The sequence below is a fragment of the Carettochelys insculpta genome, chromosome 6 (assembly GCF_033958435.1).
Source record: "Carettochelys insculpta isolate YL-2023 chromosome 6, ASM3395843v1, whole genome shotgun sequence".
Taxonomy (NCBI): Eukaryota; Metazoa; Chordata; order Testudines; family Carettochelyidae; genus Carettochelys; species Carettochelys insculpta.
Genome location: NC_134142.1, coordinates 22572095 through 22599729, shown reverse-complemented (window position 1 = coordinate 22599729; position 27635 = coordinate 22572095). Strand labels below are relative to the sequence as shown.

The window sequence follows — 27635 nt, the reverse complement described above, 5'->3', positions numbered from 1 at the left end:
GGAATTGGGACTGTTTAGTCTACCGAAGAGAAGACTTCAGGGGGACTTGATAACACCCTTCAACTTACTGAAGGAGAGAGGCTGTTCACAGTGGTCGTGGATAGCAGAACACGGAACAATGGTCTCAAGTTGCGGTTGGAAAGGTCAAGGTTGAACATTAGGAAAAACTTTCTCTCTAGGAGGGTGGTGAAGCATTGGACTGGTCTACCTAGGGAAGTAGTAGAGTCTCCATCCCTGGAGGTGTTTAAGTCTCGCCTCAACAAAGCCCTGGCTGGGCTGATCTGATGGGTTTGGCCCTGCTTAGAGCAGGGGGCTGGACTCGATGGCTTTTTTAGGTCTCTTCCACCTCCTATTGTTGTACGATTTTATGTACAATCTGGGAATTATGATAGGCTAATAGGCAGCTCCCGGTTCTCATCTCTGACCATGGGCTTTTTTCCATTATCCTATTCTGACCACCAGACCAGCATGTGTCTGGAAGCTGGAAGGGGGAGGGAGGGAGGGGGTGGGAGGGAGAGAAAAAGCCTTTCTGCTAGTAGCAAAGGGATATTTTTTCTTTCTTCTCCTTCCCACATTCACCCCCAAGAATTAGATCGGGTAGATGTCTCTGCTACTTCTCTCCTTCCTTTAGCCTTTGGGTTGGTTTGGTCTACACCAGTGAACAATGTTTCTTTTCAATGTCACTAGAACAATTTTTAGGAAGAGATGTTGAGCTAGGACCCTCACCCCTCCATTTTGGGGCCACAACAGAAGCCAGTGGCTAGAGCCTCCAGGACAAGGAGCCAAGCTGGGAACAAGGCTTCCGAGTAGCATCACACAGAACTGATCAGGTTGGTGTGTTAATTTTCCAATATTCTTTACTTGCTTTTATAATAATAACACCAATTGTCTGAACTTTTTTCTTTTTTGAAGGCTAATTTAAAGTAGAGTTCAGTTTTCCAGTCATTTTTGACTCTGCATGAATCCCTTCCATTTTATCCTACACTTACCTTTTTTTTATAGACTTGCCTTTTTTCTGGCATTCTTTTCATTTCCTGCTTTTTGTGTGGGTTTTACTACTTTACAAAGGCCTTGTCATAGACTTAGTGGAACTGCTGTGGTGTTAGGCAAGAGCTACTGGCAGTCATGAAATCTGTGAAAAACCTAAACTCTGTTTATATGAATGAAAGTTGCTTATATGGACTGACTGTGCTTTACTACAATATCTCAGATGGTTCAAAGCCCATTTTGCCAAGTGGCTGAAAAAACTGCAAGTATGATTTCTGACACTGGCTGGGAAGATCTGTACTCATCAACGTGGGTTGAAGTGCAGCTCTTGACAGCGGTTAAGTGGAAAATCCAAGGGCAGCCCGCAAGTCCAATATTATACTGGCGGCAATATTTCAAAAGGAGTGCAGTCAGCTGGTTCAGAGAAAAAAACAGGAAGTTGATTCCTTTGGTTAATGAAGAGTTACTACCTTCAATGAGCAAATGGAGGCACAGTGAGGCATTTTAGAACTAAGTGAAAGCATGCTCTATTGCAAGTAATAATCTAGATGGGATGGAGAGAGTTGATAACTGATTATCCCCAGAGATTGAAGAAAGCTCTGCTGCCATCTATCTGTTACATAACTATCAGTCATTCTTTCGGGGTGTCAGAGGCCATACATCAGTTACCAAAATGGCTCTCTTGGTCCTTATACCAGTGGGATGATACGTTCTGGCTATGTGACTGTGATTGCTCAACCAGGAGTGGTCCTTGGTTTCAGACTTAAACCCAACTGCTTGGAGAACATCCTGATGCTTTCATTAAATAAGTGACCGTAAGCATTTTTGAAATACTTCCATCTGTAGGGAAGGGGGAGAGAGTGTGTGTTTAATGAGCACAGATTGTTTTACAAAGGTCTGTGCTCTTCCAGAATGGAGAAGGCTCTCACTGGAGGTTCCCCTAAGAGATTTTATTAAAAATTGGTAGTGACCATTGAAGAAATTAATCTAAATACATCCTTTGCACATGGCGCTGTGGTAATCTTTAACACACACATGGTTCTTCTGTGCAGGAGCATTGGTTTTCATTGAAAAAGTGATATAGCTCAACCACAGATGTAAACAATTCTCCTATGCAGGTAAGCTAACACACAACAAGGTTAGGTAAAAGTGTTAGGGCAGTTAAGCTTTCATAAAGTGGGTGTGATGGAAGGAGTAAGAGGAAGCATGAATGGCAGTAGGCCCTATACAGTACCACATGTTCTGCAGAACGTAGTCCAAATAGAATGAGATTAGGAGGACAGGCTAGGTTTAACTCTCCTTTCTTGAAATTGTGAGTGGAACCTTCTGTATCGATGTATTCTGATGCTTTAGTGTTTGCTAGGAATCTCACATAGCACTAAAATGGTGGCAGAACTGTGTTTCATTCTTAAGTATTAAAATAATGTTCACCTGTGCCTATGTTTTTTTGAAACTATGCACAACTGAAGAGTGTAGTTTCTTACTGAAACTTGACCTGAGTAAAATTTCTTTAGGTTTAATTTTAAAGTTGGTTTGATTTAAGGTTCACTGTTTTGAGAACGAGTGACCCACAACATTGAGACAAAATGTGTCTTCATTTCTTAGCTTTAAAGGAGCTGCTATTTTTTAAAAAAAAGTTTATCCAAATGAGTTCAGTGCATAGTAAAAGTAAATATTTCTTTTATAAGAATCATTTAAAATATACACTGTGTTCTTAACCATCAGTATTCCTAACTCCCCCATATTTGTAGCAGAAGAAGGTGACATGAGACATATTTTCATCTTGGCAGGATTCCTATAAAATGTAATTTCAGTGCTCACATGTAATTCCATTACATTTAATTTTTTCAGTTGTCTACTTCCAACTATAATCACAAGGTGAAGTCAACCCTCTGAAAGAAAAGTGGACTGATTCTGTAATACTGTTTTATTTAGTTTGAGCTAACTGTTTTTGGGGGTGTTTATATAGTGTGTGTGTGTATATATGTGTGTGTGTGTATGTATGTATATATATATATATATATATAAAAATATATGCTGAAGAAAAGAAATACCCCATTCAATCTCTTATCAACTCTCTCTAGGGATTTACATCTCTTTTGTTTGCTGTTTCTTTCACAGTAAAAGGAAGAATTAAGATAGTATCACTGTACTTTCTAGTAGTATTGAAAAGCCCATTCCCACGAGCTTCATATATTTCACTCTTGCGAATATTTTATAAGAACAGAAGTGATAATTTGGCTACTTCGGATTTCAACACTGTTGTATGTAAGTGTCCCCATCATGCTGGCCAGTATGTGTTAATACTATTTTAAAAACTTTATTCAAATTACCTGTATTTTCAAAATTAATATTCATTCTGTTTGGTATTAGTGTAATTTTTTCCAGCTCTGGATAAGTTGAAGTATAATAGCTGATATAAAATTAGATCTGCTGTACTATGTAACAGAGCTTATAGCACATATAGTTTCTTTTCTTGGTTTTGGTTCAAGTTAACAGTATACATCTGTACATCTGCCATTTCTGGAAAATTCATGAGAACATTTTACACCACTTGGACAATACAATTTTTCCCATTACATAAAACATCTTACAGATTGGCTTGATGTACTAAATGGTGGCAGGCTGGAGTCTCTTCCTGCGGGAAGTAGATATATTTTTCTACAATGAAGTTTTTAGTGAATTTAGTAAATCTTCATGTAGCCTGTTTCATTGGTACATTGACATGATTTAGCGCAAGCTCAGCATCCCATTTATCCTTTCTGCCTCTGGGCTTGTGAGAATTGTTTTAGTATATTAATAGAAGACACTTAACACTAGCTTCATTTGTTTGTTTCCCAGCAGGGGGACTGGAGTACTCAGACTTCAGCAGACTCAAGACTAGCTTTCAACAGTGGGAGATAATGTATTAATCCATTGGAAGCACAGAGTGGAGTCTTTGCAGCTTGTGCTGTGACCAGTTTTTTTCATGTAGGTAGGTAGCTACTAACAGCTCTGTTTGCATGATGTTTCTACCTGGTGTGTATATATATAAGAACCTCATGAAGGTACACCAGGCTTTTATTTTGTATCAGTCTTCTGCTTTGGTGCTCTTTTATTTCCAACCAGGCAGAAATACTTTTCCTAATAAGATTATTAAAGTTTACTGTGACCCAGTTTCCACACAAAGGTTTCTTTATTAATCCAAGGGCCTCTTTGTGTTGGTTACATCTGCATATATGCTCTTCTATTCAATATCCAAACAATAAGTTGGGCTCCATGTCTCACATGGAGGGAGCAGAAGTCATGAGCTTCATGACTTGCTGCAGCCTCTGTGATTTCTGCATGGCCTGGCAGCTGGCTCTGGCGACAGCCACGTCAGCTTCTGCTGAAGTGGCCTGGGGGAGAGTCACACCAGCCGCTGCTCTGGTGGCCCCTGGCAGTGATCGTAGGGTGGCCAGAGCAGGTGCAGTCCTGTCAGTGCCCTCCTCTCTCCCCTTCTCCCCCAAAGATTTAGGTACAGATAATTTTAATGTAAGACATGGGTAGGTCAAGAGGAGTTACATTTTGTTTATTGCTTAGGGGCTCGTCCGTGACTTTTACTAAAAGTACACGACTAAATCATTGCCTTAGTTACAAGCATTTGCCAAATGCTCACAATCAGGTCAGGTCCAGGAGACAGCAGCCTATCATGGCAAGACTCCAGTGAGATAAGGGAACACTCTGATGAAGGAACCCTAGAAAATCATCTTTTTACACAAACAAAATATCAGCATTAGTTATTGGACCTTTCTGAATATTAACTCAGTCAGTGCAAAGCTGCACTACAAGGATTATTCCTTTTGTCTCACTTTGCACTTTTTTTTTTTTTTCCAAAGCCACTGAAAGAAGCATTTCTAGCTAGTTAATTACTTCACCTTGGGCCCAGTTGATTTTTTTATTTCTGTTTCTTAGCCCCAGACTTTAAATAAGATAACATGGGTATTTCAGTAGTTGCTACAAGTTTAATGCAAACTTTTGGTTCTTATGGTCTCGTTCTTCATGGTCACGTGTTTCAGGCCCATCACTCATGTCAAGATTCAGACTCAGTTTAAAACCAGAGTTCACTCAGGCCAGATGTGGACCCATATTCCTACAAAGCATGAAGCTTGATACAATGATATTACATGCAACTTTCTCAATTTTCTTTCCTTGTGTATGCACTGACTTTTTTTTATGGATAATTAATATAATGCTCAAGCTCACAGTTAGGTTACTGAAATTGGTGGTCTCCGAGCTTCAAAGGATGCATGTTTGTTTCTGTATTGGGGCCAATTTGTATATCTGACCCTGTTTATTCTCCACCTAATTTTACTGGGGTATTTAGCAAGTATATATCATCTTTTGCTTGGTTCCACTGGTTAGCAGCCAAGAGTATTCTTTTCTGAAAGTAAATGGAGCTATAGTAGTTTTGTTTCTAAGTAAAGTGTGTCTGATGTTTATCTGTGTTTTTGTTTTTTTGCAATAGGTTATATCGATATCTCTTGAGACAGCTGAAAATTAAAGTTAGAGTTTGTAGACATAATTTTAAAGTTTGGTTGTAAGCATTTCAGCTGTAGCCAGTTTACAAAACCATACATGTGTCCAGTTAAAAAACCAATACCTCAGACTGCAGAAGGAGGTACTCTGATTCTTCTGAAAACTATACATGGACAGAGCTTTTGTTTCCTTGTCCTTTTCCCAGAGCGTACCTTCTTGAGTTTAACACACATTGCTGTCTAGAGTTGGTGGCCTACTGTGGACGTTCAGGCATAGGTTTTGACAATGGATCTCGAAAGAATCAACATTACTTAAGATTCCTCTCCATTTTATGCATGGCTTAAAAAGTCTAGAGTTTCTGAGCTTACATTGATGACAACAGCAGGACAGCCAAACTCTAATTAATTTGAGGTTTTGAGGCATGAACCTCAGAACTAGATAAAACTCTTATAAACCCAGCAATGAATCTGAAAAACCTTTGTAAAAATTAAAAAATAATTAAAAATAAATTATACCATTTAAAGGTGCTATTGCAGAAAGCGTGAATCTTCTGAATATAGTTAATTTCTTACACGTGCAAATGCAGGGCTTATGCTTCTGCCATAGAAAAAGCCTTTCTGCAGATTCACACACCTAATTCTTTTGTAGGTCATAACCTATTCCTGTCTTAGGGAGGCATGGGGAAAGGCAAACTACTCTCTCACTTCTGGTTTCTGCTGGAATGGTCCATTGCTGTCCTTCCCTGTATGTCTCCTAGACAGTGTTCAGATGATTCTGAATTCTTTCATTTTGCTAAGCTGTTTCTGAGAGAGAGATTTGGTTATGGTTCTGATTTTCTCCTACTCTCCACTGATACTTTCTCGAAACATTTGTCTGTCATTGGTTGCCCGTGGACCACAGCTTGGGAATCACTAGTGCCACATATTTGCACTTTCTGAATTTTAAAGTAAAACATTTTAAAATAGTTTCCATGAATTATGATGTGCCTTGCAAAGTTTTTGAAAAAAATGTACTGTGGTGCAAACATCACAGTGTTGTGTTGGTGCATGAGAACTGAAGGACCCTGTTTAAAAGAAAAACAGTTAAACCACAAAGTTATTTTTTAACATGCTGACATGGGGTTCACTAGTCACGATGGTGGCACCTCCTGGTGGGATTAACTCATAACCAGTCAGCTTTCTCTCATGTATTTTTACCTAATGTTGGTCGGTCTCTAGGGATGGGCAACCATTGTTTTGATGCGGGGGGCACTCCAAGATTTTGCTAAGTGGTCAAGGGTCATGCTTTTCTGTGGAGGTGCTGCGGGACCTGGGATAGATATTGGGTGTAGAAGGGAACTTGGGATAGAGGACTGGGGTGCAGGAGAGAGAGGGGTTCATTTGAGTGAAGGAGGGCATTATGACCTGTGGCAGATGATTGGGTGCAAGGTCCAGGAGATGGTATTGGGTGCAGGAGAGGATTCTGGTCTGGGGTAGGGGAATAGGAAGGGGTGCAGGGTTTGGGAGGGAGGTGGGTTGCAGAAGGGGATGGTGCCAGAGGAAGGCTCTGGCCCTGAGACGCTTACCTAAATGGCTTCTGGCCAGCAGCAATCTCAGGCAAGCTTTCAGTCTTGCTAACAGCTCTGGACCCCTCCATGTGGCTCTCTGTTCTTCATGGGAGTCTTTGTGTTCTGCTCGTGCCCCCAGCAAGATCTCTCAGTTCCTACTGGCTTGAAACTGGCCAGTGGGAGCTGAGAGATTGTGCTGTTTTGCTCCCAGAAGAAATGTCTCAGCTCCTGCTGGTCAGAAACCAACCAGTAGGAGCTGAGAGATTTTGCTGGGGGTGGGGGCAGCATGTGAAGCCATCCGTTTCCCTCCCTGCATTGCCAGAGGGAGCAGGTAGCCCCTTTGAGCGTCACTGCTTCATGTGTAGACTAAAAGGCTTGGGGGGCTGGATCCGGCCCAAGGGCAATACATTGCCTGCCCCTGTGGTATTCCCTCTTTGTCACTTAGGGAGCTCCCTCTTTGTGGCTTGGCCCTTAATTAGTTCTTCCCTTCTTGGATATCAAAGTCACACTGGACCTGTTGTCCTTATCTGCTCCAGATGGTCTTCTAATTCAGTGCAGGTCTTGTGCCATCTTCTCTGATGGGGAATCCAAACCCACCCATTACTCCTGGTTCCTGTATAGGACCTTGTGTCCGCAATCTATGCCTCCTTGCTCCCAGAGCTTGCTGCTATTTCCTTGGACTCCTTCCTACTTCTCTGCTTTGTCTTCTAGCTACCCCACTCTCTTGGGCTACGTCTATGCCAGCCCCTTCTTTTTGGAAGGGGCATAGTAATGAGAGAGTTTGGAAGATGCTAATGAGGCGCTGCCATGAATATGCAGCACGTCATTAGCATAATGGTGGCTGTGGCAATTCAAAAGTGCCGCTTTTGAATCGCGCGCAGCCCGTGTAGACGGGGGCCTTTTGAAAGGACCCTCTGACTTCGAAAGTCCCTTATTCCTAAAACCAAATAGGAATAAGTGACTTTCAAAGAGTCTTTTGAAAGACCCCCATTTACATGGGCTGTGTGCGATTCAAAAGCAGCACTTTTGAATTGCCGCAGCCACCATTATGCTAATGATGTGCTGCATATTCATGGCAGCGCCTCACTGGCATCTTCCGAACTCGCTCATTACCATGCCCCTTCCAAAAAGAAGGGGCTAGTGTAGCCATGGCCTTGGTGTGCTAGCTGAAACTTCTTCCTCCCAGGGAGTAACTGCAGACTACAGGTTACACCTGCCTGGTCTGGCATGGTCGGGATCTGATTGGTCCTGAACAAGAGAATTTGCTGGACCCCAGGGAGGTTCCCAGCCACTGGTCCCTAAGCTACCACCCCACACATGCAGCTGCTCACAGTCTGCTGCTTGGAGGGGCCATGGCCTGCATTGCTGCTGGGGCTCCTGCCTGTGCCGGCACTGGTGAAGCTGCTTGGGGAAGCCAGCTCCATCCCTGGCCCTGTGGGCTGCTGGGCAGGCAGCTCTAGCCCTGCACAGCTGACCCTGCCTCCACAGGGCTGCTGTGAGAAGCTGGTCCTGCACCTGCATGGCTGACACAAGCCCCTCAGTGCAGCTGAGGGAACCCAGCTCTGGCTTTAACTTCGTGGGGCTGTCCCCAGCCCCGGCCTCGCACAGTTACCTGGGATGCAGCTCCAGCCGCATAGGGCTGCCAGGGGAAGCTGACTCCAGCCCTAGCCTTGCACGGCTGCCCCTGGTCCCATGGGGCTACTGGGGTTCGCCAGCTTCAGCTTTTTCCCTGTGGGGATGCCTGGGATGCAGAGCCGTCTGCCAGGACTGCTGTGCAAACCTGCCTCTGGCACTGAGCAGCTGTGACAAGCCCCATGTGGCTGCCAGCTCTGGCTTGAGTGGCTGCCCTCCGCCCCCAGGGTTGCTGGGGGGAATGTGGGATGCAACCGGCACAGCTGCCCCCCATACGGCTGCCAGGCATACCAGCACCAGTCCCCAGGGCTGGTGGAGGATGTGGACTGCAGCTTGCCCTCCTGCCCAGCTCTTTGGACCAGGAACATCCTTGATCTTAGTGGAAGAGTGATGTTGCTGGACCAGAGAGTGATGGTTTTTGGAGATGCATCCTGTACTTAAATCTGTAACCCTAAACACATCTCACTTCTGCCAGGGGGGTGACTTCGAACTGCTAGCCCTGCTAGCCCTTTCTGCTCTCATCCCAGCATTATGCAAACCATGTGAGTTCCTCCTTAGCAAGGTTCCATCATCAGTTAGCGTTTCTGCCCAGTCGCTCTCCCAGGTAACTGCTTTTCAGGTTAATTGACCTCACTCAACCTGCCCTGCTTTGAGTGGCGTGAACATCTCATGACATAGGGCTGTATATCATGTTTGTGAATAATCTGTTGCCACTATTTTTTTGCTTGTGTGGGTAACAAAAAAAACAAGTTATAGCCATGTTAGAGAAACATTGTTTAACTGAGTCCTTCTCTCCCTTCCCTCTCAAAGAAAACAAAATCTTCCTTGATGTTAGTATAACACACTGGTACAGAATGGATCACATCTCTCTCTAATTGCTGTTTAATGGGAGGATGATAGCTTACGGGTTCTGCCCGCTGAAGGGGTGCTCTTTTTGTTTAGGTAGATAGAGGTCTGTGCTGTAGTTCTGGAAATCTTGGTTTCAGTCCCTGCCGATGAATTATGTGGTAGGGAGAGGAGCAAGTCATAGGCCTGTCAGGCCTGTTGGCTAGATGCTAATTGACTTCCGTGCTTTGATTGTTGCTGCTAGTGGTGCACCAGTGAAGAACAAGGCTAGTGTACATGAGGGCTGATAGATACCTCAGCCAAAACACAGGTCTGTAACATTGCTTTAACATGCTGTGGGCAGGGGAGGGGGGAAATGTACACAATCAAGTTATCTATTGTAGTATTAGAACACATATTTGCCACAGCCATGCCTCACACCCACATTTAAGTATGATTAATTCTATAGTGTAGGTGAGGATCTAGTTATGCAACCAGTTAGTCTACGTTTTTGAATCCCCTGATTCAGAAAAAATAAAGGAGCATGATTAAAGAAAAGTAGATTTGACTTTAAAATCTTTAATTTTGTAAGCTAAATATTAGGAGCAACAAGGACATATACTTTAAAAATCTTTTAGTTGTCAGTTTCTAATTTTAAAATCTTTTGTTGCAATTATCCCTTGTGTTCATAAGAACATAAGAATGGCCATACTGGGTCAGACCAAAGGTCCATCCAGCCCAGCATCCCATCTGCCGACGGTGGCCAATGCCAGGTGCCCCAGAGAAGGAGAACAGAAGACAATGATCAAGTGATTTATCTCCTGCCATCCATCTCCTGCCCTTGTTCTGAAGGCTAGGGCACCATACTTTATCCCTGGCTAATAGCCATTTATGGACCTAACCTGCAAAAATTTATCAAGCTCTTTTTTAAACCCTAATAGAGTCCTGGCCGTCACAGCCTCCTCGGGCAAGGAGTTCCACAGGTTGACTGTGCGCTGTGTGAAGAAAAATTTCCTTTTATTAGTTTTGAACCTACTACCCATCAATTTCATATTTAAAATAGGTAACTAATCTTTGACATTAGCCCTTATGCTGTTTGTGGTGCTGATGTTACTCTTCAGCAGGCCACATACTGCAGCTGATTGTAATAAAAACTATTTCAGAAACTATATTTTACCATTTGTGTGGTAAGAATTGCTTATGTGAGGTTCCCAATGCTGTTTCTCTCTCTCTGCCTCTCACACACACTCACAGTGGAAGTTGGTAAAGACAAAAGAAATTGCTGTAACCAATCAGTGTGGTGATTTCAATTTTATGTATTTATTTTAAAATAACCATTTTCTGTTAAAAACAAAACCAACAACTTTGAATTCAATCAACATTTCCCTTCCTCACCACCCCCTCCAAAAACCGTTTGAAATATGGGGGTGGAGACGTCAAGGCCTGGGAGGATGAGGAGGAGGCAGAATCATGGAGATTCTACTGAACTATATGCAGGATTCCATTAAGTCATTTCTCCTTAGATGTGTCTTGAACAGACAGCTTACTGTAACTTTGTGTTTCTTTCTTGGGTTCTTTTACTTGCACTCTCCATTGCATAGCCAACAGAAAGACTGCAATGCATGAGTTGGTAAGGACTCTTATTGGCAGAGAAAACCAAGCTGTGGTAATTCTCCCCCCACCCCCCCATTTACGCAGTTGTTGACTGAGGTCTGCATTTGAGAGACGGAGATAATGAAGTGATGCCTCCAGGTCCCAAGTTTCGAGGTTTGGCTCCTTACCAAAAAGAACCTACATTGTTTTCTGTAAACTGTTGCTTGTGTGTGCGTGACATGCAGCATATCTCTTGATGATGGGATATTCCCTTTGTATAAAAAATCCTGAAGTCTGTGCCTAACTATCTTTTATTTTTAATTCTCTATGCTCTGGTGCTGGAGAATAAGGTGAGGTATTTTCTTTTGTTGTCTACAATTTGTAATGGTAATGGAAGCAACTTTCAGTAACATGCTACAATAACTTATCTTCAGATGTTTTGTAATTACTAGCCAAAGTTTTACGTTACCTCTTTTGTTGCTAGTAACCAATTAAAATGTTTGTTTGTGAAACTTAGATTGAATTTTAACTTTCATAAACTTAGCCATTTCAAATGTAGAGCAAATATGTTCTATTTCAGTCAGGTTCTTTAATGATCTAGCTGTGTGTGAACTCCACATTTGAATAGGTAATGTTCATGTTTTGTAATTTAATAAAAACTTTGATTAAAAAAAAGCTTTTTGATGTTTGGAAACTGTAAGTTTTCTTACTATTAATCTTTTTATAGCCAGTGATCTTACTCTTTTGTTTTCTAGCTAGAAATGGTTTTAGCCAGAATCAAAAGATGGCAGTTCCAGTTTTCTATGAATCAGTGGGGAGGGAAGAACCAAACAAAACCGTGCATTAAATCCAGTGATATAACAGAATTTAAATGTACAGCAGTAGGATGAGACATTCATAAAGCTGTTTGTGATGTGTGCTTTTTTTGCATATTACTGTGGGCTAGAAAAGATTTCTGCAAATGGATGGCCTCTTAATTTTACATGTCTGTTTTAAATCTTAGACTGTAAGGTGGTATTTCTGGCTCTTAAAATATATCTCATTCCCTGTATGAAATTGCTAATTGTTTGCATTAGTATGTCTCTGTCTATAGTGTTGTATTTAACTGAGTTTGTAATCAGTTGCTGGCATGATTTGTTCTAAAGGTGGTTCTGGTTAAGCCACTGCATCGCTGATACTCTATTACTAGTGCTGGCAATACATCTCAGCCTGGTAAGACCCAAGTGTAAGATATGGAAAATACAAAAAGTAATTTAAGACATTTAAAATTCTGTCCTGTTAATTCATTTGTAGTAAATAAGTCTTTAGATAGCGTCAGTTTCACACTTATGTCTGGTATAAATAATTTTCAACATTAAAAGTAAGGGAACACCAAATTTTAGTGAGATGCAGTAATTCTAGGGCTTAAATGACTGATATCCCTTGAAGTGAGGAGCATCTGAGATATTACGTTGGCTCCTAACCAGGCCTGGTGGTTAGCAATCTGTCTGATTTTTCCTTAGTTCCATTAGTCTAGGACAGGGATAGGCAAGAAATGGCCCATGGGCCAAATCTGGCCTGCCTAACATGTAGATTCAGCCAGCCCATGTGCTGTATCTGGCCCATATGCTATTTGTGTCCCATGGCCTGGGTAGCAGCCACGGCTAGGAACTACTGGATTTTTAGTAGTAGCCACGGCCCCCTTAGCTGCAGGAACCCCAGGTGGCAGCCAGGCAGTGCAGTAGTGGTGGGGTTTGAGAATCCTTTAAATAGCAGTAATTTGAAGGGCTCTGGGCTTGTGGCTGCCAACTCCTGCTGCTACCATGCTGCCTGCCTGCTACTTGGGGTTCCTGTGCCTATTTAAAAAGCCCACCATTCCCGGCCCCACTACTAACCCAGCAGATATAAATAGTATATGGGCCAGATAAGGCTTGTGGGCCCTATCTTGCCCACCCCTGCAATACATAGTAATTTTATTAATAAGAATGTGTGGCCCCTGACAGTTTTTCAAAATTTGTCCCCTTCCCCCCCAGCAAAAACTGTTGCCCAACCCTAGTCATCAGTTTCTTGTTGTTTTTCAGTGTTCATTGAGCAAACTCTGGGAAATCAAAGGAAGTGTTTGAGAGGTGGGGAAACCCCCTTATCTTCCGAATGAAACTAAACCTAGGAAAATGTCATCAGTCAAAAAGAGACCTATTCCAGACAGAAATGGGGTGCTAGGTGTAATATGATGGGGTTTCTGGGCACAGCTAGAGAACTCAATCCAGACTGTTTTAAAAACTTAAAATCTGGACTACTTACAGCCCCAGGCTGTGATTTCCTTATTGCTAAGGCAAATCTAATCAGCCACAAAAGTACCTTTGTGAGCCCTACTGGCCAGCCAGAAGTCACCCAAGCAAACCCACAGACTTTCCAGCTGCTGTACTAGCTCAGACCAACACTTCCAAAACCAGGTGAGAGGTTATTAAACCTATTTCACCAACTCCACACAGATTCTTCCTGCCCCCAAAGGGTCCAGCCACAGTCCCTGGTCAACATATACCTGGATCTTACCCAAAACACTTGTTTACCAATCCTTCAGATCTAAATCTAAAGGTTCATTAATTTAAAAGAAAGAACAGGGTTAGAGGGAAAAAATGTTAAAGCAATACTTAACGTACATCATTTATGGCTATTGATGCAGGCCTGTGATGTTATTTGCTGATTCTTGAAAGTCTCTGAAAGTCCATTTCAGGTTACATAGTTTTAGTTATTGGAGAAATGTAGATCTGGCCAGCTGGAGTCAGCATGCTGGCACATGGATCCTTGGAATGGGACATCTCTCCCCAAGATGGACGCTGCTAGGTCCACCTCATTGTTCTCTCTTGTGTCCGGGGATGAAGCCCCTTCTTCCTCCCATTAGGCCTGTGAGGGTCAAAAGTCACCTGACTCAGGTGACTTATTGTGCCAAAATGCCATTGGGTGCTGTTTTTTCCAGCACGCCCCAGTCATTCACATGGCAGGTGGAGTCTGTATTTGGGCATCTGATTTCAGTTCCTTTGCTCAGCCCAGGTTGCCTGACCAGTAGGCTGCATTCTATTGACGAGTCTCACCTTTCTGGGATGTGGATTTGACTTTCTGAGCATTCGGTTTCCATCCCATTGTTTAGCCCAATATCCTGGCTGTGGTTCAGTTCACACCTCCTATTGTGAAGCTTAGGACTAAAACATTTTCTAATACAGCTACATAGTTCAAATCTATAACTTTACCTACCAACATGATATAGACTTATAAGTAGCATATACAGATTCAGGGCATCCTCAGCTTTAATTAGACACCTCACACGGCCCCCTTAGCACAACATTTGGGGCCGCTAGATACACTGAGCACATAAGATGGCTTCTATATCCAGTATAAAAATCCAGTCACATAACATAGGGTCTGGAGGAAGAGGGCAGCACAGATTTCACTAAGACCAGTATAACTAGCACTGTGTGACTCCATTAAAAACAGCCAGTTCCATCAAGCCTTGAATTAGGCTTTAGTAAAACCAGCCCTTTTTGTCATCTTGGTAAGAGGATAGGTTTTTATTGGGGAAGATCTTTAACTCCTTGCCTTGGAATTGCTTTATTTAAAAATAAATAAATAAGTAAAATGGATTCTTGAGAGATTCCAGCTGGGTACATGGTTGGTTAGTTTAACATGAAGAGGATGACTGGGGAAAAAGCTGGAAGAAGAGGGAGAGGAGGACGAGCTAGGAAATGAGTCCAGATGGAAGAATTAGATGGTGCATGAAGGATGAGCTGCAAAAGGACAAGTTATGCAAAACACTGCAATGCTGAAAAGACCACAGTAACACTTTGATTTGACAGTAGCCTTGACGTTGCCATTAAAATGATAGTGAGGTGTAAATGATTAAAAAGATCCTGTGGATCCTGCTCAAGGAAACCCATGCTGAAGAAAAGGCTTACTACTCCAAGCAAATATGCAGACTCCCTATGACCATGGTTTCAAGCCTCAGTAGGAAGAATCTGTTTTTCAGTCTTTTCAAGTCTGTGAATTCTCTGCAGTTTGCTAAAGGTAGTTCTTTGGGATAACACATTCTTAAAAATTATAGACTTTCTCTGCATTGTGAAGCTGTAATGGGGTCGGGGGTGGAGTTCTCTGTCAACATTCTGTCTTTGGATTCTAATTTCTTGAGTATATGAGAGACCCCTTACTTACATCAGAGTAGAAGGAATCTTGGTGGTGAAGTTGGGCATGTATATCACATCCTAAACACATGGGGATTGTGCCCTTAACAGTGAGAACATGTTGCATTTCCTTTTATAATTGGCTTTCTGAAGGTAAGACAGACCTGAGCTTGTCTGTTCATGGTGAGGAGCTATAAGAAGTCAGTTGCTGAATATAAGGACCTAAAGATCAGAACCCATGTCAGCTGAGTCTGAGACAACAGATATTTGCACAGTGCCACCCGGAGGCCAAGTAGAACTAGAACCACAGAGAGCCTTGGAGAGTAGGTGCCACAGAAAATATTGACCCAGAGTCACGGTATCCTGCCACCCTCTGATTGGCTAAATGCCCCTATTCAACCCCAAAGATTGCCTCTAGAAACTGTCTGGGCAACCACACAGACATTGGCTTACTCCAACACCAGATTTTGCTTTGTCACCTGACCTCCTGTCCCTGACTTTAGCCTACCTTCGACCCTAATTCCTGTTTCTAGCCTGGTACTACCTCTTCTTTCTGGTACCAAACTCTCCTTGAAAGTCTCCTCTCCAAATGCCTTGCTGTCTCATTAGTTACTATTCAGGAGGACAGAAAACAGCCATACTTGGTCAGACCAAAAGTCGATCTAGCTCAGTATTTTGTCTTCTGACAATAGCCAATCCAGGTGCCCCAGCAAGAATGAACAGGACAGGTAATCAAGTGACCCCTCACTTGTCACTTCCCCAGTTTCTGGCAAACAGCGGATAGAGACCCTATTCCAGCCCATCCTGGCTAACAGCCATTGATGGACCTATCCTCCATGAAGTTATCTAATTCTTTTTTGAACCCTATTGTAGCCTTGGCCTTCACAGCATCCTCTGGCAAGCAGTTTGACAGGTTGACTGTGCATTGTCTGAGGAACTACTTCCTTTTGTTGGTTTTAAACCTGCTACCTGTTAATTTCATTTGTTAGCTACTTGTTTGTGTGATATGAGAAGGGGTGAATAACACTTCCTTATTTACTTAACATTAGTCATAATTTTATAAACCTCAGTTATGTCCCTTAATTGTCTCTCTTCCACGCTGAAAAGTCTGTTTTATTAATTCTGCCACATATGAAAGCTGTTGCATACTATTGATCATTTTTGTTTCCCTTTTATAGAACATTTTTTAATTTCAACATATTTGAGTGTGACCACATTTGCTCTCAGTATTCAAGGTGTGGGCATACAGTGGTTTTATGTAGAGCCAATATGATATTTTCTGTCTTACCATCTATCCCTTTCTGAATAATCCTAACATTCTGTTTGCTTTTTTGAATGGCTGGCATGCAGAGAACTATCCATAGTGACTTCAAAATCTTTTTCTTTAGTGGAAATAACTAATTTAGACCCCATCATTTCATATGTATAGTTTTGGATTATGTGTTCCAATGTGCATTACTTTATATTTATCAACATTAAATTTCATCTCCTATTTTATTGGCCAGTCACCCAGTTTTGTGACATCCTTTTGTAACTCTTTACACTTTGGGGAATCTCCCTCACATCCTCAGCTGTGAAGACCGACGCAAAGAATTTTTGTCTTTGGCTGCCTGCTCTTCAGATTCTCTTTTGGTCTTACTAGTTGTATTTTTACACTTCAGACAAATGTAATGGGAAGTTGCCTTGCAGTTGGAGACTTTTTACAATTAAAGCTTTAAGGGTACACCTACACTAAGGCAGAAAGTTGATTTCTGATACACAATTCTAGCCATGCTAGAACCGATATATCAGAATTGACTTGCTTACCCTGTGTGGATCTTGGCTCTTTAGGCTCTCACCAGCATCCCTTACTCCATGCAAAAGCATGGAGTACTAGGTTTGATGGCTGAGCCCAGAGAGATTGATTTTTTGCCATGTCTTAACACATGGCAAAATCAAACTCTGGAAGATTGACCACAGTGCGATCATTGGTCTGGTAGATACAGATTGACTATAATAGATTTTTGTGCAAGAGTAAGCATTTAATTTGGTATCTGACCAACATTTCCCCTTCTGCTACAAAGTTTTGCAGTGTCAATTTTTTGCCTGGATTTTACACCCCAGAGACAGTTGTATTATACTGTGCTTTTTGTGAAGAGTTTACAATGAGACCTGTTTTTCAGCTGCGGACAGCTAAATGAAAACATCTGATCAAGGCTTAGGGATTTTTTTAATAAAGGTAAACAAAATATTTGGCTATGTAAAAAAGTATTAGTAAACATAATGATTTTTTATAAATTAGATGGCTTCACTTGTATGTTGTGTTCAGTCCTAGCCACTGCATCTCAGAGTTATAGATAAAATAGGAGCAGTCCAGAAAGGAATGATGGAAATTCTTAGAATCAATGAACAACTTTCATATGAGGAAAGATTGAAAAGATTGGAGCAGTTTAGTCTAGAGTGGAGTTGAATAAAGTCCCTGTGGAATTGCCCTCATTTCAACCGCAGTTGACCATTTACCACATGTAGCTGCACTGTTGCAAACCCTGCCTGTAGACTGGCAAAAGGACTGCTTACACTACAGGAGCTTTCTCTATTTTCAAATAGGGATGAACTTTGCATGAGTTAGTAGCAGCCTTGCCTGTTTTCACAATGCAGCACTGCTGATGGAGGGTGGACAGTGATGATTGTTGTTGGGCATGGTGTTCAGGCAGTCGAGACCTTAGTCATATTTAGTACCAATTTGAGAGTCTGTCTGTGTGCTTGTCTGGTCAAGAACTCCTCCTTAATAGTAAGAGCTAGGAGCACCAAATTCAGTATAGCAGCTCCAAGCCTCCCACTCTGCAGGCATCTTTTAGGGACAGTGGTGGGAGGTGGGGGCTGGCTGAAGCTGCACCCCCTCCAATTTGTACAGGGACATTGCTGGCTGTTCCCCTGCATCAGGGAGCAAGGGAAAAGTGCACAGTTTGCTGCATTCCTCACTTTGTCTGGGAAGCATACGGGGAAGATGAGCTGTGTACTTTGCTCTCCCCACCAGCACCCAGAAAAGGAGAGAGTGATTCATTTGCTCTGATCTGTTATGTTTAGCTCACTAAATGTTGCCAGAGGCCTCAAGTTAATTAACGTAAGTTTCTCAGTTTCAGGCTTGGTCTATAGTAAGCAGGTAAATTGACTGCAGGTACACATTTCTAGCTATGGCAATTGCATAGCTAGAATCAGCTTATCTGCAATCGACTTACCTGGCCATCCACATAAAGGGAGGTAGATCTTTACTCCTCATGATACACTCAACCCTCGCTATACAAGCACAGTTGGTTCCCAAATTTCTGCTCGTAGGTGAAATCTCATAAGGGTGACGCTAAATTCCCATTAAAATACATGTAAAAGACTCTGATTCGTTCCAAGTCCTCATAAATCGGTGAGGGAGTGGCGGCATGTGGCACTGTTTTTGAAAGGTAAGTGAACCTGGGGAGGGGGTGGGGTTGGATAGAGTGAAAAGCTGGGGGCAGTTTGGGGCCATGAGCGGGAGGGAGGGTTAAAACCTGGTGGTGGGTTGGGTCCATGGGGCGGGAGGTGGGGTTAAAGCTGTGGCAGGTTGGGTCCGCAAGGCGGGTGAATGGGGATAAGGCTGTGGTGGGTTGGATCTGCATGGCGGGTGTGTGAGGGGATAAGGCTGCTGCAGGTTTGGTCCGTGGGGAAGGCGGGAGGTTCAGACTATGGCGGGTTGGGTCTGCGGGGTGGGAGGGGGTGTTGAGGTTGCTGTAGGTTGGGTCCATGGGACAGATGGGGGTGTTGAGGCTGCCTCATGTTGGGTCTGTGGGGCCGGAGGGGGTTCAGGCTGTGGCAGGGTGGGTCTGTGGGGAGGAGCATAAGGCTCATATTAGTCGTGGGGAGAGTTCACTCGTCTAGTGCACAGAGGAAGGTATGTGTGTCCCTTGTTTTAGTGAGTACTTGTAAGTAATGTGCTCATTTAACGAGGGATGAGTGTAGTGAGGAGTACAGGGGTCGACTGTCGACCCCAGATAGTACAATTTTGTGTGTCTCTACCAGACACGTGAAATTGAACTCTGGAAGATTGACCCTAAGTGGGCTGATCTTTTCCATAGTATATAGAAGCCCTCAGGATGCAGCAACACGTACAGAATTATCACAACAGTATATTTCCTGTTACTGTGAATGAATGAGAGAAATAAAATGCATCCCTAGGCAGACTTCATTTCAAGAAGATTGTAGATTTGGGCTGGGCAGCTCCCCATTCTGAAGTCTCACTGGGAAAACATGCCAGAAATAATTATGATACTTCATACTTGTATGGTATATTTCATATGAGGATGTAAAAGATTAATATTATTCCTGTTTTACAGATGGAGTGAGATGAAGGATAGTGTTTCTAAGGTCATACAGGCAGTCTCAGTTCTCTGATCTAACACTAGACAGCATTTCTACCCAGACTAATAACACAGGCTGTTTGGCAAAATCTGGGAATCTTAGGTACTGTGAGAATAAACATAGGTGAGGCAGCATGAATTAAGTATTCGATTCCTACAGACTCTAATATCTTGCCTTAAGGACGTGTAAGACATAAAATGCTGGGAGTCCTCTGGATACCTTTTTAATCTGGCATTTGTTCAAGCTATTGTTCATATTATCCTGCATATCTGAAGCATCCTTGTGTGGATCTCTGTAATTCAAGATGACAAATGCCTGTCAACATAAATCCCCAGGGAATCTCCCAAGTGCTGCAGTAACAGTTTCATTAGACTGCTTTGTGACCTTCAGGTTTGAGTACTTCAAAAATAAACAAAATGCATTATTAAATGCAAGATTGCCATTAGTGCATTAAACAGAATTGCTCAATTCAGTATTCATTTGGCACACAATACCAGCAACTCATCAGTTGTAGTAGAAGAGCCCCGTGGCTTTTGGCACAAATAAAATGTTGTGCCTTCTAAATATGGTCATCTACTGGGGGATGAGTGATTTGTCTGGGGCTTTGTTGTCCAAGTCATAGGAGATCAGAAGGTCATCTAGTCCATCCTCTGCTTGAAGCAGGACCAGACCCAACTATATCCTCTCCATCAGGGCTTTGTCAAGCTGAACCTTAAAAATCTTTAAGGGTGGAGAGGTTCCCTCAACTCCGTAATGCTTCACCACTCTCTTCATCAAATAGTTTTTGCTGATATCCAACCTAGGCCTCCCACACTGCAACTTGGAAGCACTGCTCCACGTTTTGTGATCTGTTTCACTTGGAATAGTCTAGTTCCAGCCTCTTTGGAACCTTCTTTCAGATAGTTGAAAGCTGTAAATTCCCGCTCACGTTTCTCTAATGCAGAAGGACTTGCTCTTCACAGCTTGTCAGAAATGGTTGTTAAATGTGCCTGGATACCATTTTCGTGAGCCTCTTTGGCAGAAATCCAGCAATGTCCACCACTATGGATAAGTTCTCTTCTGGGCCCTGAAATGGAAAAACTTTATTTTATATGAATCAATTATTATCCTGCCTGACATCAACCAAGTGGACAACTTGACCTCCATAGACTTTATGTAATGTTTATATATTCATATAATGAAAAGTCATCAGCGATGTGTCAGATTTGCCTTGGGTCACTTATTCTTATTTACTCTATCTAGTGTGGCTGCTGCTGCTACAACCATTATGTTTGTATTTGTGTAATTACATATGTGGAAAGGTGACTTAGAACTAATACTTAAGGAAAGTCCTCCAGATCAGAGCAGCGTTCTATTCAGTTCTTTGTGACAACTGAAGAAAGATCCTATATCTCTCTTGTCTACGTGCATTGATAGATGCACAAGACTTTCTTTTAAATTCGTCATTTACAGTTGCAAGACTAATGGAATGGAATAAGAATGGTTTACGGTTATGTCAAAGGCCTGGGATCCAGGAATGAGAGGCTCAGCCTGGGACTGTGTGATTATTTATAAAGCACTTCTTTGCGCTTTAGTTTCCTTACCTATAAAGTTGAAATAATATTTAACTCAGAACGACGTTCTGAGATTTAACTAATGTTTGTAGAGCACTTTTGTGATTTTTTTTTTTGCAAAAGGCACAAAAGAGGCCTATTAGGAAAAGTTAAAAAACTGGGCATGTCTCTTCTTTGGATAGCAGTTCTCAAATACGTTGAGTTAGGTTAAAGAGGATAGTGATCAGTTGTGTCCTTGGCTAGTGCATGTATGACAAGAAGTAATGGGGTTAATCTGAAGCAAGGCACATTTAGTTTATTAGTAACAGAGAGAAAACTGCTAGTCTATATACTATCAAAACAAAAAAGCAGTAAAGTAGCACTTTAAAGACGAACAAAATAATTTGTTAGGTGAGCTTTCGTGGGGCAGACCCACTTCTTCAGACCATAGCCATACCAGAACAGACTCAATATTTAAAGCATAGAGAACCAAAAATAATAATCAAGGTTGACAAATCAAGAAAAAATGATCAAGGTGAGCAAATCAGAGAGTAGGGGGCTGGAGGGGGAGTCAAGAATTAGATTAAGCCAAGTATGCAAAAGAGCCTCTATAAATGACCCAGAAACTTCACATCCCGGTTCAAACAACGTGTCAATGTGTCGAATCTGAATATAAAAGAGAGTTCAGCAGCCTCTTTTTCCAGCGCTACTTTGGAAAGAGAGGCTGCTGAACTCTTTTATGTTCAAATTTGACACATTAACACACAGTTTGAACTGGGATGCGAATTTTCTGGGTCATTATAGGGGCTCTTTTGCAAACTTGGCTTAATCTAATTCTTGACTCTCCCCCCAACCCCTCTACTCTCTGATTTGCTCACCTTGATCATTTTTTCTTTGATTTGTCAACCTTGATTACTATTTCTGGTTCTCTATGCCTTAAATATTGAGTCTGTTCTGGTATGGTTATGGTCTGAAGAAGTGGGTCTGCCCCACGAAAGCTCACCTAATAAATTATTTTGTTAGTCTTTAAAGTGCTACTTTACTGCTTTTTTTGTTTAGATTTAGTTTAGATATTAGAAAGACATTCTATCATGGTAGCTGAACTCTGGAATAGGCTTCTAAAGGAGGTTTGGAATCCCCAATATTGAAAGTTTTGAAAAACAAATTGGACAGGCATCTATCTGGAGTGCTTTATGTTTACTTGATCTTGCCACTGCACAGCGAATGGACTTGAAGACTTCTCAAAGTCCCTTTCAGACCTAGATTTCTATGATTCTTTAAGAATGTTGTTACTGCATTGTTAACTCTCAAAAATACAGTACCAGGAACAGGGCTTCCTGTGAGCTGTGCACTTCCATGGCTGCTCAGGAGAGATTAAAAAGCTGCCCAGCTGATTAGTAGTGTGCCCACAACTATGTTTTTGTTTCTGCTGGTGAGCACATTTGCACTTTTTGTACACACTAAAAAATTATTCCACACATGGATGGAAAAAAATCCTCATATGGATGAAAAAGATGAGAGAGAACATTGGTTGGAGACAAACCTGCAAAGATACTAATCCTTGTGATCCCTTTCTGGTCTAAAAACTAATGCTATGAGGCCCATTCCATCTTGGGGAATAAAATATCAACTACAACCTACAATATGCCAGTTGAGGGGATCCTTGAATTACCAAGCCTTTTATAGGCAACCCCATTTTGGTAGATGGGCAGGCAATATTATCAAAGCTTTTTCTGCTTCAAGATGCAAAGGCAAAGAACTCAGGACTGTCATGCTGGCAGATTCCACACAATAAGATGGCTGCATACAGCAAAGCGATCACAGTCTGAAAAGTGTGCGTACAAGTCAGGACAAAGACTTTTCGTGCAGATTTTGTATCCATCACTTGTAAAGGCCTGACACCCAACAGTGTATGGCTTTTCATGTGTCAAAACCAAATAAAACAAAGATTTCTCTGCTTTGTGTCAGATGCTAGCAAAGATAGCAGCCAACCCATCTCTCCCTGGGATACTGTCTAGAATCTTCATCTTAGAAGCCATGTTTTCTTATTTTAAACATAGGTTTTGTTGTTCACTGAACAATTTGCAATAGAGGAAAAAATTAAAAAAGGAAAAAAAAATGGGTGAGGAAATCTTTGTTCTTGGAAGACCCACATGCAATTTAATGTGTGGATAAATCATAAGACATTTTTTCCTCTTGAAAAAGTGAGCTTCAACATAAAGTATTATTGATATGCCAGAAAAGATGGAAAAAAGGAGGAATATTTATTTCAGCAGGTCTTGGGAAGATAGGGTCTTTTTTTTTTTTTTTTTCTGCTCTCCAAGAATGTCTTTCAGTTGGATTCTCATAGAATAACACCCACAAAAGGAGTCAGCTTTTCTTAATCTTAAAAGTGGTGATAGTTTGTAGCACTGAATCGAAACTGATTTTTTGAAGACATACCAGTCAAAAGATAAATTTAAATCTATCAGAGCTGAGACTGACGATTAATGAATGAAAGAGGATGTTTTTTTACTGATGTTTTGTAAACAATTAATTGAATGGGAAAGTCTTACCTATCCTTTTATATATCAGGACTTATGAGTGTGTCTTGTTTGACATATCTCTATGTGTACGACACCAGAGAAAGTGGAAACCATTATCGTGGGTCAAGTTGAAGACCTCTTGAAAATTATATAAAAGCCTACCTGAATGATAATGTGAAAAGTCCTAAATGTAAACTAAATGTGGCAGTGCTTTCTGTAGGCACCTTAATCTAAAGAAAACATTTTTAGTACTTGTGTCTGGCTGTGTTTTAATTTACATATTTCTTTTTGCTGATCTTCTGCTCATGCTATTCAGTAACCAATTATTTCAAATGGGACATTAGAGCTATCTTACATAATGTTTCCCAGGAAACAAGGGGATCAGTCAGTCTTCCTTAGGAGGACTGTAGTGTATTGTTTTCTGAACTCTGGAGGTAGGTCTGAAAAGCGTTGTCCCCTTGATAGGTCAAGAAGTGACCCCTTGTATAAGTCAGTACATGCGTCATTTTAAGTTTTAACTTCGGCATTTCTACTATATGTTACATCATCTAAACTTTACATTTAAAGAAATTCAGATATGGAGCTGAAGAGTGTCCTACTTTTTGTCTTCCCCTACAGTGTGCAGTAATAAATTTTATAGGAGGACAATTTTGTTAAACATCATTTGCATTTTAAATTAGATTTTAGTAATATTTTGGTGTGCTTAAGAGGAGACAAGTTTCCTGTAACTTTTCATGTCGGGAATGAGTGTGTTGTGTTTGTGCAGTATCGTTCTTCTATGGTCTTTTTGTATGATCTGTGGTAGTGCTGAGTTCCCTGTTTCACATACTATGTTTGGTATTTATTTAAAAATACTGCTAAGTTGACAAAAGAATTTCAAGAATGTAGTGGTAGTACATATTGGACATTAAGACCTGATCGGCTCATCTTCCACATCCAGCCTGAGAAAGCCCTGGGCTGGGATGCTTTAGTTGGGATAGGTCCTGCTTTGAGCTGGGAGTTGGATGTGATGAGCTCCTGTGGTCTCGTCCAACCCTGTAATTCTGTGATCCTTCCAAGAAATGAACACTGCAAGGATAGTTCCCTGGTTATACCACCAGGCGATGTAAAGAGCAAGATGTTCAAGGAATTAATTATAGTAATTTTTATTAATAGTAATAATTGTAATAATTAATCGTATATTATCTCAATTACTGTTTCACTAGGCAGAACGAGAAGATAATTAAATTTTGTTTTAGATAATGAAAATGTGAAAGTCAGTTTGTTCAACAGAAGAATAATTGCACTCATTGAGTCTCAATGAAAACAATAATCAGAGTGAGAACATCAAAAATAGGGAGGAATTTTGGGAGTACTAGGCTGCAGAGAGATTACATTGCAGTATGAGGCTGTAGCTCCATGCAGTTTGTTGGTGCTGGTTAATCTATAGGCAAAGATTTTGTATAAATCTAGGCCCAACTATCTTGGAGTCTCACTTCAGAAGGAGGAGAACCGGACTTTCTTCCAACCATTTAGATGAGGCTTCTTTGTCTAGGACCGCTATAACAGACACACACTTGAGGCGTCCCATCACTTTTGTCTGAGCCTGTTAATTACTTTTTGGATCACCTAGAAAGAAAATTCCTTTGCTGAGCCCTTTAGAGACTGACACTTTTAAGATTAGTCAGTTCATTTCATGTATAGCTCAAATTTTACTACTGTCTGCCTGCCACAGTAAGCATGAATATGCACAGAACCATAGCTACCAGTCTCTTTTAGATGTGGCATCTCACTTATCCTTTTCCTTCGTAGTACACCACTCAACGATTTGTATGCTACACAGTGAAGGCCATGGAAAAAGTTGTAGCCTGCTGCAAGAATAAACGTATAGGATCTGACAGATGACTGAGGAACTATCATCTTTAATATGTAGGAAACAGTCCTTTGGCAACTTTTAGAGACTGTATGTTGTTTGTGAAGTTACAGACTAACATGGCTACCCTTCGGAGACTTTTTAACCACGTAATAGATAGCATAGAGCGCAGGAAAAGTACTAATTCTCCCCACTCCCCCCACCCCCCAAAGAAAAAAACCACCACCCACCACCCTGGTAATTGTTACTTCAGTAATAGGAAACTCTCTGATTTGAAATGGTTATTAGACTGTTATGGTGCCTAACTACTTAAGGAATGCCTCTGAAAATATGATAATGAAAATACTCTTTGTTTCACAACAATTAACCATTTCCTTTAGAGTGCAGGAGCAGAATATTAAGTAGCTAAGTGCTTCATCCACTTCCTCAGACATGACTCAATTGTGGACTTTCCCCAGAAAAAACAAGGGTAGAGATTATAGTGCATCTAGTCCCGTGATAATCTGATCAGATTCAGTGTGTCCACACATTTCAGCTAATGTCTGCTACGGTATTCTGAATTCCAGCTGTGGTCTGAATTCTTAGACACAAAGGCTGCTGCTGCTACCACTCTCTAGTTGGAGGTGCCATGGTAATGAGGCAATTCGAAGCAGGCTAATGAGATACTAACGTGCATATTCAGCTCTTCATTAGCATGATGGCAGCTGTGCGAATTTCAAAGTGCAGACTTCAAATTGCAGATTGACAATGAAGATGGGTGCAGCTTTGAAATAAGTGCCCCACTTCGACATTCCCTTACTCCGATCTAGTTCTGTGGGAGTAAGGGAATGTTGATGTGGGGCACCTATTTCAAAGCTGCCCTCATTTCACTGTCAGTCTGCAATTCGAAGTCTGTTCACGTGGCTGCTATTATGCTAATGAGGTGTTGAGTATGCATGTTAGTGTCTCATTAGCCTGCTTCGAATTGCCTCATTACCGTGGCTCCTCTGATGGGAGAGTGGTAGTGTAGCAGCAGCCTGAGAGACAACTTCATTCCCTGTGTCTCCTATGCGAACAAGAACACATTGGAATTCAGAACACTGAGGAAGGCAATATCTACCAGCTTAGAGAGGTTGCTTGCTCCATGAGTATTTGTACCATGACCCAGACATGCAAAGCACGAGTGATCTTTGTCTGATTTTTTTTTTTTTAAACAATGCTTTTGATTTCTCGTGGTTCAAAAAAATTTAGCCCATTGAGATTATGTACTTATGAAATAATGATGAATGAAGATCTGTAGTTAGCAAGGATAGCTTGAAATATAAAAATTTTCTTTCGACCATTGCCTTAGGCAAAATCTTAGTATATGAAGGTATTCTGGCATTGCATATGCCACCATTACAATAAAGTAGATAATTTTAAACAACTAATATTTGCATAGTATTTTAAAGTGATTTTTTCTAAATCACATTAAGTTGCTCGTCCGTCTACCATTTTTAATCCTTAAAATAATAAAGAAACAAGAAAAGGTATTTCAGTTGACCAGGGTTGCACTTACATTTTTTATAGTTGTCCAGTCATATTAAATAAACCTCTTTATACAGTTTCTGGAATACTAGGTAATACACGTATTTATAAAATATTCATATTCCTACTCCTTGTTAATGCAGTTACTGGACGCTGCAATGACAATCTTTCTTTTCCTGAACAGTATTAAAATGATCAGTCTTGTTTAGCATGGCTGTAAGTACATTGGAAATGACACCTTCCCTGGTGAACACAAAACCCAGTTTAATAAACTTGCCAGGAACAGCTTGTCATAATGTGATGCTGATTTATTTAATATTGTTACTAATAATTTCAAATCATTCAGACATTCCACATGCAGATTTATTAGTCAGTAAAGAATATCTTATTAGACAAGGAAATTGAAAAAAGGATTATAAACATAAAATAATTTTCTGCCATTTCTTTTTTTTAAATCTCGCTATTCACTTTTTGCATTTCAGTCACTTTGTAATCTGAAATATGGGAATCATGCAAAGTTGAAGTGCCAGTGATTCTGTTTCACTGAGTGGGTGCTACCTTGCAAGAGTAGTCGGGTGTCAGAAATACTTACTTATTGTGTGGTTTTTTTGTGTTTTTTTC

At 41.3% G+C, this 27635-nt stretch overlaps 1 protein-coding gene across 1 annotated transcript in view; it reads left to right on the top strand.

Moving 5' to 3' along the window:
• The window catches only part of TRAF3 (TNF receptor associated factor 3), a 112443-nt gene that overhangs the window by 13180 nt on the left and 71628 nt on the right, over positions 1-27635 (top strand). Inside the window, exons 2-3 of the mRNA XM_074996468.1 lie at positions 688-830; positions 3829-3961. The gene's annotated coding sequence lies outside the window, so the exon portion shown is untranslated. The remainder of the gene's footprint in view (positions 1-687; positions 831-3828; positions 3962-27635) is intronic.